The sequence below is a fragment of the Epargyreus clarus genome, unplaced genomic scaffold, assembly GCF_041222505.1.
Source record: "Epargyreus clarus isolate Ecla_fem2 unplaced genomic scaffold, WU_Ecla_fem_2.2 ptg000001l, whole genome shotgun sequence".
Classification (NCBI taxonomy): domain Eukaryota; kingdom Metazoa; phylum Arthropoda; class Insecta; order Lepidoptera; family Hesperiidae; genus Epargyreus; species Epargyreus clarus.
The window spans coordinates 14583683-14598024 of NW_027332209.1; the positions used below are offsets into that span (position 1 = coordinate 14583683).

The 14342-nt window shown below is 34.1% G+C and overlaps 1 protein-coding gene and 3 non-coding genes across 4 annotated transcripts in view; all 4 read left to right on the plus strand.

Annotated features, from left to right (window-relative positions):
• The window catches only part of LOC140757137 (dopamine D2-like receptor), a 135648-nt gene that overhangs the window by 18635 nt on the left and 102671 nt on the right, over window positions 1–14342 (plus strand). The window lies entirely within an intron of this gene.
• Window positions 2625–2696, plus strand: TRNAP-AGG (transfer RNA proline (anticodon AGG)). The gene has a single exon. It is a non-coding gene; the product is annotated as a tRNA-Pro (tRNA).
• On the plus strand, window positions 3618–3689 carry TRNAP-AGG (transfer RNA proline (anticodon AGG)). The gene has a single exon. It is a non-coding gene; the product is annotated as a tRNA-Pro (tRNA).
• Window positions 6503–6574, plus strand: TRNAP-AGG (transfer RNA proline (anticodon AGG)). Its single transcript has one exon. It is a non-coding gene; the product is annotated as a tRNA-Pro (tRNA).

A 14342-nucleotide genomic window follows, 5' to 3' on the forward strand; every position in this document is an offset into this window, starting at 1 on the left:
CTACATTAGTTTAGTTTTTTTTCTGGATTTGGGTGTCTATGTATATGTCTGTAGCTCTGAAAACATATGAAATCTTGTGGCGCTGTGAGTGAAAAAATCGTCTTTTTTAATTCTGTTTGTATATCTTTTATCTTTAATCTTAGACCATACTCCGTCTTAGCAAAGAGAAAGGATCCAATGAACAATAAGCCCCGTCCACATTGTAGTAGCAATATCATCTCTAAGCGCCTCCTTATCGTATAGTTGAGTGGAAAATTTTCATTTTCCTAAAAGCTTCTAGTTTTCGCGAGATATTTTTCTCGCGATCATAGTGCCTTTACAGCTTCCTGATTAACTTGATTTAAATTTCAAAGAAAGTTTCCGATTTTTACATTTTTAAAGCGTTGAAATCGAAATGGATTTGAATATAGGTTTTAATTTGGGTGGATATTTTGTTTATAGTTACTTTCATATTTATTTTAGTTACTTTATAGAACTTTATAGAATTCATGTGTGAATTTTACGCATTTTTTATTCATAGCCCCAAACTAGATGTTTTTCCAGTGTCTTCGGTGTTAGGTACACAACACAACACCCACATAAAGATCTAATCTACATTACTTCCCAGAATTTGATACCTATAAGCAAAGCTATCAGATAGTGAAATAATATAGAGGGTGTATTTTTTTTTTCAAAATGAACTCGTTCGATTCCCGGCTAGGGGAAACGATATTTAAAAAAACTAATGATGCCTTTCAGTATTTTTCGCTTATCCTTATAGTTTCGGATTTCACCCAGAAAGCATATTTGAAAAATTCTCCCTGTAGACGTGTCTGCACTCAAGAACTAATTTAAATCCACATAAAAGTAGGTCAGTCTTACCATTCACCACATACCTCAAACCAGTATAACAGTTTTATCAGACTTAGTTATTGCCTAATAAGATTAAATTCTTCAAACGTACTATAATGCTTAATCTGAGTAAATAAGATTATTACGCAGGATTTAAAATAATCCCGTTAATCCAAAACCTGACGCATTTCTATAAAACCGAATTGTTTTTATGCAAGCGAATAAAAATGTATAATCCAGTGAATTTTTGAAACGATGCCGATGTAGGGATGGCGATCTGAGATCCATCGAATAATCGAAGAATCGATCTTTTGGACCAAAAAGATCGATTATTTTAATCGATCTCCATTTATGGATCGATTCAGTCAATCCATATTTCATTCTAGACAATCTAAATTCGATTTTTTAGAAGTTGATCGAATATTAAAATAACAAATGTGTTATGGCCTTTTTTTGCTGATCGATACCTTACTTCAGTCACTGTTTGGTCCTGACGCCCTGGTTTTTCGCTAGCTTTCCCCGAATAGTTCGAAGCTCGATTTTTGGAGAATCGATTCTTTAGGCCTCCATTTATTTGTGAATCGATGTATTACACTTCGATGTAAATCGATTCAATAATCGATCTTTTTCGGAAAGAATCGCCATCCCTATTCCGGTGTACGAATAGACTTCATTAACTCAATTTGAACGGCTCCAGAATTTTTGCAATTCAAAAATATTGATAAAGCCCTCCAAACACACGTTCGTCCCGAGCGCAAAATGTCGTAACTGACAAATTAATTAATTCTGATGCAAAGGTTTTTATCGGTTAGCATATTTTGGTTGGAATATGGAATATTTTGGTTGGAAATACGATTGTATATTTTAATAGGTTGTATATTTCAATAATATTTTCGCAGCATTTCATGCTGTTATAATGCTGTATGCATTGCAGCTGGATTAAAAATAAATTCTAATCCTTTTTTATTCAAGTGAGATATTATTTTTATACTGAATGCACGATTTAAACTAAGTGAAAATTAATACCTATGTAAATACTGAAATATTCAAAAACAAAAAAAAAATAGTTTTCGTAATATTATTTTATGTATCACATTCACACCTTCTAGACATAATTTAAAAACTGAAATTATCTCAAAACAATCGTATACTATATGACTATTTTCCTTTCAATTTGTTTAATCAAATGTGCCTTATACAATGCAAATGTTCTTTATTTTCATTGTTAATACCTGAATAATAAAAGGAAGGTGTGTAATAATTTACGAAATAATTACTTACTCATTTACTTAAATAAATTAGAAAATCTAAGTTAGGTATCTTTTCAGAGGCCCTTATATCATCCCTTGCAGGATAACGTACATAATAAAATTGATTTATCTTCTGTGAGGGTTTATTCGTCCTACAATGGGGTTACAGCTTCCTGCGCAAGGTAACATACTCGTAGCTTTTGTCATAAACCCTTATTTATTGATCGTACTTTAAAACTGATATGGTAGAACATAGGATGTAATATGGAATGGTATATTTGGTATGGCATCGAAAGTTATATTGTTATGTTGGTACATGTACCTATGTGGAGTTTACAAATACGCTCATTTTAATGAACAAAGGATGTTTTCCATCTGATAAGAGTTAATAGAATAGACAGTTCTGCCCAGGTATATCTGTAATAGGAAATAATAGTAACGGCGAGCCATCAGAGTGCATTCAAAAAGTATCATTTCGTAACCTTGCTGCAATTGCTATTATCTTTCACAATCAGGTAGTAAAATTAATACATTTTCTCAACCGGCTCGTTGGTCTAGGGGTATGATTTTCGCTTAGGGTGCGAGAGGTCCCGGGTTCAAATCCCGGACGAGCCCAATTTCTTTTTTTATCCATGGATGTATGTGGGATTTTGCCCTTATTTTGAGATTTCTTATTCTTATGACGTAATTTATAAAAGCTACAAGTTAGGTTAACACGTGACTCGTGACATAGAACAAAAAAATGTATAAAATTGTTAATCAATATATAAAAAAATAGATATGTTCGCTATCCTTGTTAAGGGATGAAAGATTGGTGTTATACCTTTCAGCTTATATTAAACAAAAATGACAAACATGTATTTGTCAGTTACTTATTTTTAAAAAGTGCTCAAAAAATAAATTAACTGTAAAAATATATACATACTATAAACCTTGTTATGATATTTTATTTCTACGAGTTGTAATTATGTGAACCACCGGCTATGATTTGGAGATCTCTCTGATATAAAACAGCCGTATTATTAAATAACAATTTCGAGAGTGAAAGGAGGTCGCGATGAGATTCTTATATCACTCGGCACATACGAATTCTATACTTGATTCTACTCACGACTTCGTTTGGGTAAAAATGAGGCTGGATTCCTTATTAAATGGAAATATAAATAAATTATAATTTACTTATATTATTAGTACAGACCTATAATTTGTTGCTTACAAAGTTAATAGGCCCTTTATAATTTGAAGTGAATGAAAAAAACCAGAAGTACGATCTGATCTACCTGATCTAATCTGAAAAGAAGTACACTGCTCTCATATTAGTGGTATATTGTCTTATTGAGAAGAAATTCTTTAAACATAATATTTTCAAAGGAAAGAATAGTTTCCTCTAAATAACTTTTATAGTTTAAGATACAGTATGAAATTATCTACACCAAATTATTATTTTATTTATAACCTACTAAAGATGACATAGAACTTTTACTTTACGCGTAATATGAGATTTAAGTGATCTGAAATTTTATGCAGTCTTACATCGGCTCGTTGGTCTAGGGGTATGATTTTCGCTTAGGGTGCGAGAGGTCCCGGGTTCAAATCCCGGACGAGCCCAAACATATTTTTGGTTCTATATCCTGAAACTCTTTGACGTATCATTATGCAAATAAATTTATGATTTCACTTATATTGGCTTATATTGGCTTGTATTGGCTTGTATCATTATCCTTACATATGTTGTGTAGGTATTTATATATTTTCATTTATTACATTACAAACTTGATTGTTCTAAATTCAGTAACTTAAGAAAAAAAATATACTTTTATTGTTTGACCCCTCCATAAAGTACGGTCCCTAAGACCTCCGTCCTTTGAGTATCCTTATTTCAATTTATATTTTATTATTTATAATAACTTTTATGTGTATTTTATTATACAAGTAGTTGTTAATTTTTGTTTATTATAACAAAGATAAAATTCATGTAATAGATTATGAATGTGTAGGTTGTAATAAATTACATAACAGTCATGTAATAAAAATATATTTTCTTATCGACAATAATCGGTAGATTTATGACATCTTAATTGCTTTATCACTAGACTCACCGTCGATAGTTATAAATTATCTTTACATAGGAATGTTCCTAATATCATCATATTAGTTTTCTATATAATTTATTTTACGTAAATGGAAAACAGCGATATATTCGTATATAGTTTAATTTATTTTATTTACTATTTAATTTCATATTTTAAATATATAATAAAGTAATAAGCGATAGGTACCTAATTATAGACATTGCAATTGATTTCAACAAGTGTCGCAGATTACCCCTCATGACTAATTTGGAATGCCTTCCCTCCCTTTCCATACATTCCTGTACTGTACTGTACATCACAGCATTGGAGTTTGTAACAGACAAGTTGATATCTGATAACTAACTTGGAATGCCTTATGTTCCTCCTCCTTTCAAACATAGCATTGCTGCTAATACCATAGGTATGTGTGATATAAATCACAATAAACCTGAATTTAGGGTATAGTCTACCTGATTACCGCGGAGAAGTATAATTTGTCTCCCTTATCACACCCTTAGTTATGCCCTTGATGTCCACACCCTTAGTGGCCCTTACTTATGAGTCGAACGACAAATTATTTTTCCACCTTCTAACCTCTTTAAAACCTTATCTCATTTCTTCTATTGCAGCCTAATTCTCCCACTTTATTCCAACGACGTAATGTCTTAATAAAATAGGCAAAAACTCGTAAAGTAAAGCCTCAACCGTGAAAAGGCTAGACAAAAAGCGAATCAGTGTAAATTTCACTGAAACGACATCACGGACGAAGAATAGTGTGTCGTAAAGACACTAGTTAGGACAAAAGTAGGATTCTGGAGAGGTTTGTGGGAAAAGTCGTGAAATCGTGTCGGGGGATGTGAGTTTGTTTATTTGGTATATTCAATGACATCTACATTACACTAATAACATACATAAGTTATTAATACTCAACATAATCGACCTCAGATAACATAAATATATAAACGCTTTCTACACTCACAGCCCCACACTAGGATTCCCTGTGTCGTGGGTGCCATGGGCACACATATACAAATATACAAACACCGAGACCCAGCAACAGAAGTCGAAATTCATCATTTAGATATCTGTCTAGCCGGGGATCGAACCCAGTACCCTTTGCGCGAAGATTCGATACTTAATTGAGACTGCCCACAGTTACATTGCGACTCTTCAGGTCTAAGTTAAAACGCCTCGGTATGCCTCTCTTACCTCACTCTTCAAAGCAGAACACAGCATCCATAATACTGCTGTAATGAAGCAGAAATAGTTGTGATGGTGGTGCATCCGGACGAACCAACTTCAGCAGTCAAATGGGTTTCAAATTACCCCATAATAAGCCAACTGAAATTAATAAAACTTGGGCTTTACATAAAATACATTTTACACCTCAGACAAATAGTTCACATGTTACGAACTTATTACGAGTTGATGTTCTAGGTCGTCATGCTGCACTCCGCTTTATATCTCAACTGAGACCGAATACTGTCTCCTAGATATCAACCTCGGCGAAGTGGCTCTAAAATGTGACTGTGTTTATGTCTTTTGTATGAAGTTAAATATAATGAAGGGGCAACCACAACTAGAGGTATTTTATAAGCTTATGTTATAGGTATTACTTTTTCTGTTTCTGATTCAGATTCTGTTTCGTTAAATCACAATTTGTAATAAATATAACTAAAATAAAATATTTGCAAAAAATCAAACCATAATATTCGGACATTCGGACTTTATTAATTATATGTTAAAAAATTATAGCATTTAAAAAAAGAGATAAAGAGAATAATTATTATTAAAAAAGACAAACCTACTGAGTTTCTTACCGGATCTTCTCAGTAGAGGTCCCGTTCTGATCCGGTAGTAGTATAAGAAAAATATTGTAACGGACAATTTGTAAGTGCCGCCGTTGGCCTATACAAAAAATAAATATATGTTCTACATAGCCCTACCAAACTATTTATTAATCTGTGGCCCTACATTCTATAGAGTCCTACTTGAGATCTGCCATCAATTATGAGAGCGTAGTTGAAATACCTCTTGTCAGAGTCTCTACCATACGTCACCCTTCAACAGAACGTACCTCTCTTATAATAGCAAAACGACATGTGGTGATAGTGCCTCCGGATTTGAACCATGAACCGCCATCAACACGACCATCACGTTGAACTACGAATAATAGAAAGTACACATTTATGACAATGAAATGTGGTTAGCCGCAACCGCAGATATCCGGCACGCATATTCAGACATGTTTATGATATTTTATACATACCTACACTTTCTATATATATGTTATTTTAGTATTTATTCATAAAAATAATATGACTGTTTAATTTGAGATTTTAGTCAACCGGCTCGTTGGTCTAGGGGTATGATTTTCGCTTAGGGTGCGAGAGGTCCCGGGTTCAAATCCCGGACGAGCCCAATCTCTTTTTTGGCATCCTAGCTACTAATATATGATATTACTTTTTTTTTAAAGATCTTATGTTCCAGTTCCCATATTTAGTGTGCCCTTAGATTAAGATCTTTTTTTTTTTAATCTAGTGTTTGATTAAAGTAATGTGACGCGTTATTATCTATTATATTTTTTCCATTGTCCAGCATCTAGAAATCTAGAACCTAGAGAAGTTCAGCTAGAAATCTTAAAATTGTGATCAACTCAGGTTCAAGTATTACTTCCCTTAGGTGTGGGAAGAATTTCGTGAGACGTGCGAGCTTAGTTACAACCCTAGCTCATTGGTTACTTAATGCTTATCTCTTTTTTCTAGAAAGTAAGAGTTATTTCTATATTATGTATCTATGCTCTACCTTTATTAATTACTAGCTGACCCGGCAAACGTTGTGTTGCCATATAAATAAAAAAAATGTTAGGGATGAACAACCCTTATCACTTAGAGGTATGAAAAATAGCCAGTAGCCGATTCTCAGACCCACTGAAAATGCATATAAAATTTGGTGAAAATTGGTAAAGCCGTTTCGGAGGAGTACGGTTACTAACATTGTGACACGAGAATTTTATATATTTAATATATACCTAAGAGATATTTTTGTAGCAACGCATCTATGGCCAACCTCAAGTAATAATCGAATCTTAACTACTTATCATCAGGTGAACTGCATGCTACTTCAATATTGTAAGAAACTTGACAATATTCCGCCTAGTTACGTACTGTATATATGTATTTGTACGTATGAAATGCTATCACACCCACATCGCTCGCCACTCGACCGAGATGCCACCGAACCGTTCCACTAATTGAAGTATTGTTTCGGATTGTAACGCGTCTCGAAACGGAATGCCGCGCCAATATCAACGTATTAATCTCACTGTACTGTAACTCTTTGTTATATCAAACTTTTGCACAATTTCATTATGTTCACACTATATCATATACATGTAGTCAATACGTAACTTAGAAAATAAGGAACTGTTTCTTTTTTCTAAGGCGGCAGCCACATCGCACCTATTTTTTTGTTTAAATCGCAGTATTATTCGACGACGAATTTTAGTTTAACAGGTATCATAACGTAGAAATCCTTACAAGAGATATCCGAACTTATTCCTCATGGTATAACAGACTTAGGTAGGACTCCAAGCGTATTTGCGATTTATTACAGATCGTATTTTCTGGTACCGCCACACCTATTTCTACCTAATAATCGCAGTGCTAGGCGCTGCTGTATTCCGGTTTGAAGGGTGTGGTAAGGGAGACGGACTTTTCCGAGGCGTTCCAGCTTAGTCCTCAGGGCTAGCGGCGCATCTGTGGCCGACCTCAGATAGGAATATCTAATCCTATGTGGGGTTGATTATAGACGTCCATGGGCGGCAGTAGCCACTTACCATCAGGTGGACTGCATGCTCGTCTACTACTCTTGTATTATAAAAAAATGTGATATCGACTCACAGATAATGAACTATTTTTTCTGAATGCTACGCGTCTTAAAACGGAATGCAATATCTATAATTACTGGAAGCATTCATCTCAGTTTAGTATATTTATTTATATGTAACATACACATAGATTCTATAATATACTGCATAGTTATACCTAGATATTCCATGACATTATTCAGATACACAGTACATGGGCAGTCGACCGACATGCCGCCGAACAGTTCCACTAATTGGACTATTGTTACGGATTGTATCGCGTCCCGAAACGGAAAACGGTGGCAATCGCAGTTACAATCTTAGTTCATTTTATAATATTATTTTATTACAACTTGCTTGATCACGATCGCGAATGGTTAACACGCGAATGTGTCACTTTCGATTCCCGATTAGGAAATCTAAATTACTTCTGTTGTAGTCTATAAATTTGTTTGATTATTGTGTAAGTACGTTCCTGTGTACCTACATGTATGCGAGCGTGTGCGTTTGGGGTTCTCCTACTTTCCCAATAAAATATCTCGAATAAAAATTCGAGTCACCTATTTACGTAAAAGGACTTCATGCATTTCTTTCACCTTTCAACTCATAAATATTGTGATGTAACACCAGTTGGATTCGATCACTGGCCTATGTATTGCTTACCCTTCGATGGAGTGCAAGCTCGTTAGCTATCATCTAATTCTCTCCGCTCTAATCTGAATTTTTCGTTATAACATCTATGCACAAATAACTTCAAATACAAAATCACATATAGTGTAAAAATAAGGAGAAATAGCTTTAGCAGCACCGTATTTGTATCTCATGTTTCTACCACATTTATTTAATTATCAAATTTTGTGAACGAGCCTTGTCTTGGATGGAATTGGTCACCGATGTCCATAGGCGGAAGAGACCCCTTACCATTAGGTGGGCTGCAAGCTAATTGTCACTCCAATGTAATGTATAAGACCAGACATTTCTTATAATAATATCTATGCATAAATAATTCCAAATACAGAATCACTTATAGTGTAGAAACAAGGAGAAACAACTTTACCAGTACCGACTTTATACAAGGTACTTCTACCACACTTTATTTAATTTTCAAGTTTCGTGCGCGTTATCTCCCTTTCTCCATAAAATCTCTGAGTAAAGGTATATTACCAGCTTTAAAATGTCAAGGCCATAGTATCAAGCGCTACATAATTTACATTTAAGGCTACTTTTACATGACGATTTTTAACGCTGACTGCGAATATTTATACTTATTATTTCGGGCAATTGTAGCTCAGGTACGTCTATAAATAATAACTATCTAGATGTCGTTACGTATAATAGATATAATTTAAGAACAGAATCTAAAATAAAAATAATAAAAAAAAAACAAATAATAACTTGCGTTAATACGGTGAAATTATTTACTTTTGGTTAAATTACTTAACACATAGTAAAAATGAGATGATTCTTCGATAATGAGCCAGAAATATTTTTAATAAACAGCCTTAGACAATTTTTAATTACTATTATTATCAAATCAGTCCAATCACATCCTTTAAACTAGAATATATCTCACTAGGTTTGACTGTAAGATTTTTTAAGCGCGCTTGGCGCTTAAAAAATCTTTACAATTTTTAACACGCTCTCAAATTTGTAAAACCGCAATGTGCGTTCTTGCCTTTATATGCTTTTACTCTTTACAAGCACTTGACCGATATGCCGCGCACAAGTGCCGCGCTAATTGGCCTATTGTTTCAGATGGATTGGCTGCGATTGTTGTTTGATTGTAAATGAGTTGACAAGTTGGGATAATGAACTGGTGTTTTGTAATTGGAAGTGATCCAATTACAACTTTACAGCCGTCGATGTATAAAGCACTAGTTATAGTCTAGTGGTTGGTCTGTCAATCGGGGTTTGAGGTTTAAATCCTAGACATATCTTTGGTGTTACAGTTACGTGCGTACTAATTCATTACCACTTACTATAACAGCGAAACCTACAAGTTTAAAAGTTTAAAAAATATATATATCAAAGGTATTAAACCTACCACCTTCTATTCAATTCTACCACCTTCAAAATGTCAGCCGCAATATATAAACCTACTGTGGGTTGAAAGATTTTTTATCCCAAATGGTAACTTATCTACGTAGTCGCACATAGCCATATAAAGGTTCTTTTTAGGTTCACGGAACCCTAAAATATCTAAGTAAACCACAACGATTGCTATTTGAACACCAATAAATTTTGATCGAAAAACTTTGTACTAATTAGATGCCTTGTTTAATTAATTATTTATCTTTCCTTATTGGTTCTGTTTTAAAATTAGTTTTTGTTTGTAAGAAACAGAGTTCTATATCGTTCAACAAATTCTTGGGAGCTTTAATTGTAAAAATAATTAAAAACAAACAAACAAACAACGGTCTTGGGAAAGCAATTTGTGGGTTCATTGACTTGTTATGTTTGTTACGAGGTATATTAAAATCTGGGAATATAAGTAATATTTGTTATGTGCCAATAAAATTAAATTTCTGATGAGCAAATGGAGCATTTGAAGGGTTTCGAACCATAGTTAAATTTTTAAAAAATAACTTTTGTTACTTACGTTAAAGTAACTGATACTACCGCCTATGGACATTTGTATTTGATCCCATATAAGATAAGAGTCTTAACTGATGTCGATCACAGATGCCTTGCTTTCCCTGAGGAGTAAGTTGGAACAACTCGGATTACTTAGTATGTTTCCCTTACCACACCGTTCAAAATATAACACAGCAGCGGTTAATTCTGCTGTTATTAGACAGAGGTACGTGTGATGATGGTGACCCCGGAGTCGAGCCACAAAAGGCTCTACCTTTAAAATCTGGCTTAACTGAAAACTAAACTTATATTTGACTCGACAGATAACTCTACATATCAGCTAACATTTTAATATGAAATTGTATTCAAGTCATAACTAGACGTGGTATAACGTACAAGTGTTTGTACTCGACCTTGGTTCCAGCTCTACACTGAAACGTATTTAATTATAGCAACCCATCCCACTTAGGGTTGCCAGTCGTCTAGTTTCATGAAGTAAGCTTTTTGGAGTTCACTTACTTTATATCTATGTCATATTATATGTGGTTTGACTTATAATACGATACAAAAATACAAATTTTATTTTAGAAATACGCATCAATAAAATTATAAATAGCTATGTAGGTATAATTTTTAGTCTTCACTTTTCAAAACATACAATCAACATATAGAAATACAGACAACTCTAACAACTGTTAGACTTTTAAAAGCATAAGCCAGGCTTCAAAAACCCAGTTCTGCTTTTTGGAACAAATGCCTGGCTAATTACAATACTCGTTTTGTATTTTTGGGTGTGACAACCCTAATCGTACTTCGCTTTCATCAGCGCCTTTTGAATCTGTGGCCATTACGATGCGCGGGTTAACATTGGAATGTATCTTAAATAAAAACAAGTAAGCTCTCTATAGAAAAGCGTTAAATCAATTCATTTGTAGATATTTTTAAGATTGAAGTGGAAGCCGCGCGTGGCGTCCTGATGATATGCGGTAACTGCCACCCGCGGGCTTCTGTGAACACCATATAGAACACAGGCTCTAACAATAAGAAATGTGACAAGTATGTAAGTCAGCCGGCATCCACACAATTACTACGTTAGACTATAATAAACGTAGTATAAGTGACGTAAGATCAAATCATCTCATTTACTACTTAAGTCTTATGCTTTATGAACCAAGTCTCGTTCTCTTTCAAGTCTTGTTCTCTTTGCGTTCAGTTATAGCACTCTACCTTTATCTGAAATAACACTACTTTGTGAGTGGTTGCTTTCGTAGCTTAAGTTTTTTTTTTCATAATGTGGGAGTAGCAGACGAGCATGCAGTCCGCCTGATGGTATGTCGCAGCTGCCGCCCATGGACATGTGTAATCAACCCCACATAGGATTAGATATTCCTACCTAAAATCGGCCACGGATGCGCCGCTACTCCCGAGGACTAAGCTGGAACGCCTCGGAAAAGTATGTCTCCCTTACCACACCCTTCAAATCGGAATACAACAGCGTTGAACACTGCTGTTACGAGGCAAAAATAAGTAAAAGTGTGTTCGTCACTCGAGAGCATTTTTAGTTTTAGCCTGCATATTGATATTTTAATCTTCGAGTATTAAGAGTTTAGAAGTGATACATCTGTAAGCCATTTTATCATACGCAATTTTTGGAATATTTATTTATTCACTAAAATATTAGGTTTTTAATATTAGGTTATTTTTATCAAAAATATTTATATTCCCTTTGGATAAATATTTATATGCTCTTATTATTTATGTTGCTAAAAGATCATACAAACCCTTAGGTAATTAAAAGGTTTAATTATCTAAGTACAAACCGGTGGAACTTAATTTCTAATAATATTATCTGAATGTACATGTACATGCGATAAAATGATTACAACCAGAATTCTTACTAGAGATGCGCATTATATATCACTGAAGTGAAAAGAGAGATATATATCTTTTCAACTCAGTGATATATATCACTCTTTTAGCTCAGTAACTCACTTTAGCTCAGTAGCTCTGTAAAGATATAAGCGACATTTTATATCAGTATATCAGAGAATCAGATCAAAATGTTTTGACAACATTTTTGATTCCTATAATTAATACAAAACTGGCAAGAAATTATATATAAATTTCACGGCCAAGACTATTTGTATATCCCTATTTTCATATTCTTAGCAAAGAAAAAAGATTTTAATTAGTGTTTAAGACGTAATGTATTTGACTCGAATCAGACTCTCTCAGTCAGTCGCTCATTTGACTCATAACTCACTCGCGAGCGAGTATAAAACTGTTGAGTTGAAGAAGATCTTATATCCGGAATCGTATGGACCTATGAACTCAACCATGTGACGCGGATATAAAGATATAATTCAAATTCGTCGGAGTTGATGAGTGATTAGCTCTTTGGTGAAGATATATATCTTTTATATCACTCACTCGCGAGCTACTCAAGTCTAATTCTTACACATTTCACTACCAAATGATTTCTGGATTTACTGAAGTTTCTTAGTGAAATTCGTACACTCATATCATATGCACAGCCTTCGGCGTCGCTTACGTTAAGCTTATGAATATTTACACTTTCCAAACATTTTGAGGCCTTAAATCATCTGGAACAGACAGACAGACTCATGATTTATTGATAGTCTTCGGTATTGCCTGAGCTCGATTTATGGGAATTTGTGGCATTTTTAGCTCAACGTTTGCGTTTGCGACAAAAGAAGTGAAACGCCTACCAGTTTTTATTGCTGGCTGTTTTTAATATCGTTCATAATAAATTACTGTAGAATTATTATATGTAAAAATAAAAAGGAAATTGTTTAACAATATTGCCTACTAGTTTTTAACCGCGACTTCACTCGAGGTAAAAGGTTTTTATCTAACGCACAGGAACGGGGCTCATTCCCAGTAGATGGTACTATTTTCGGAATAAACGGTACGCTTAATCGTTTCCGGAACCCTTGACAACGCATATAATAAATATGAAAATCGACAATGTAGTTAAATCGTGTAAGAGTAGCAAACAAACAAACAAATAAAATCACACACGCATTTATATAATACTCGTATCAGGATAACACTACAACAAATTTGACGGGCGTATCGACACCTCACAATGTATTAAAATCCGTCAAGTCGTTTGAACTGCAAGGCATGGAAGACAGCAACGCTTCGTTTTTTTATAATATAGAAATAGCAGCCGAGCATACACTCCACCTGATGGAAAGTGGCTAGTGCCGCAAAGGGACATCTGTAATCAACTCCAAATAGGATTAGAACTCTCACAAATGCTACAAATGCGCCGCTACCCCTGATGACTAAGCTAGAACACCTCGGAAAAGTATGTCTCTCTTACCACATCTTTCTTTGACATCAGCAATGATGTCAAATAAAAACACAATTGCTATCGGTTTCATTTTATCAATACTTATTTTGTAAAATATCCCAAATAAAATAAAATTAACGTAACATCCTGACACGTAGTGAATTTTACGCGTCGTAAACTGTGAAATTTTACAACGCGCGTGTCAAATTAATTAATTTGCTTCCGAACACGACACGAGCTGGATAATAGCCAGCTGTTGCCTTTAAAAATTTGGATCACACTTTTAATAAAAATAAGTATTATAAGTAAATCATTCGTGGAAGACTATTTTATATAAGATCCAATAACAGCTCTATATTTTTTTATAATCCCTTCTGTGACATCTTATTTTCAAACTTATTTATAAACAACTTATTCATAGACATACT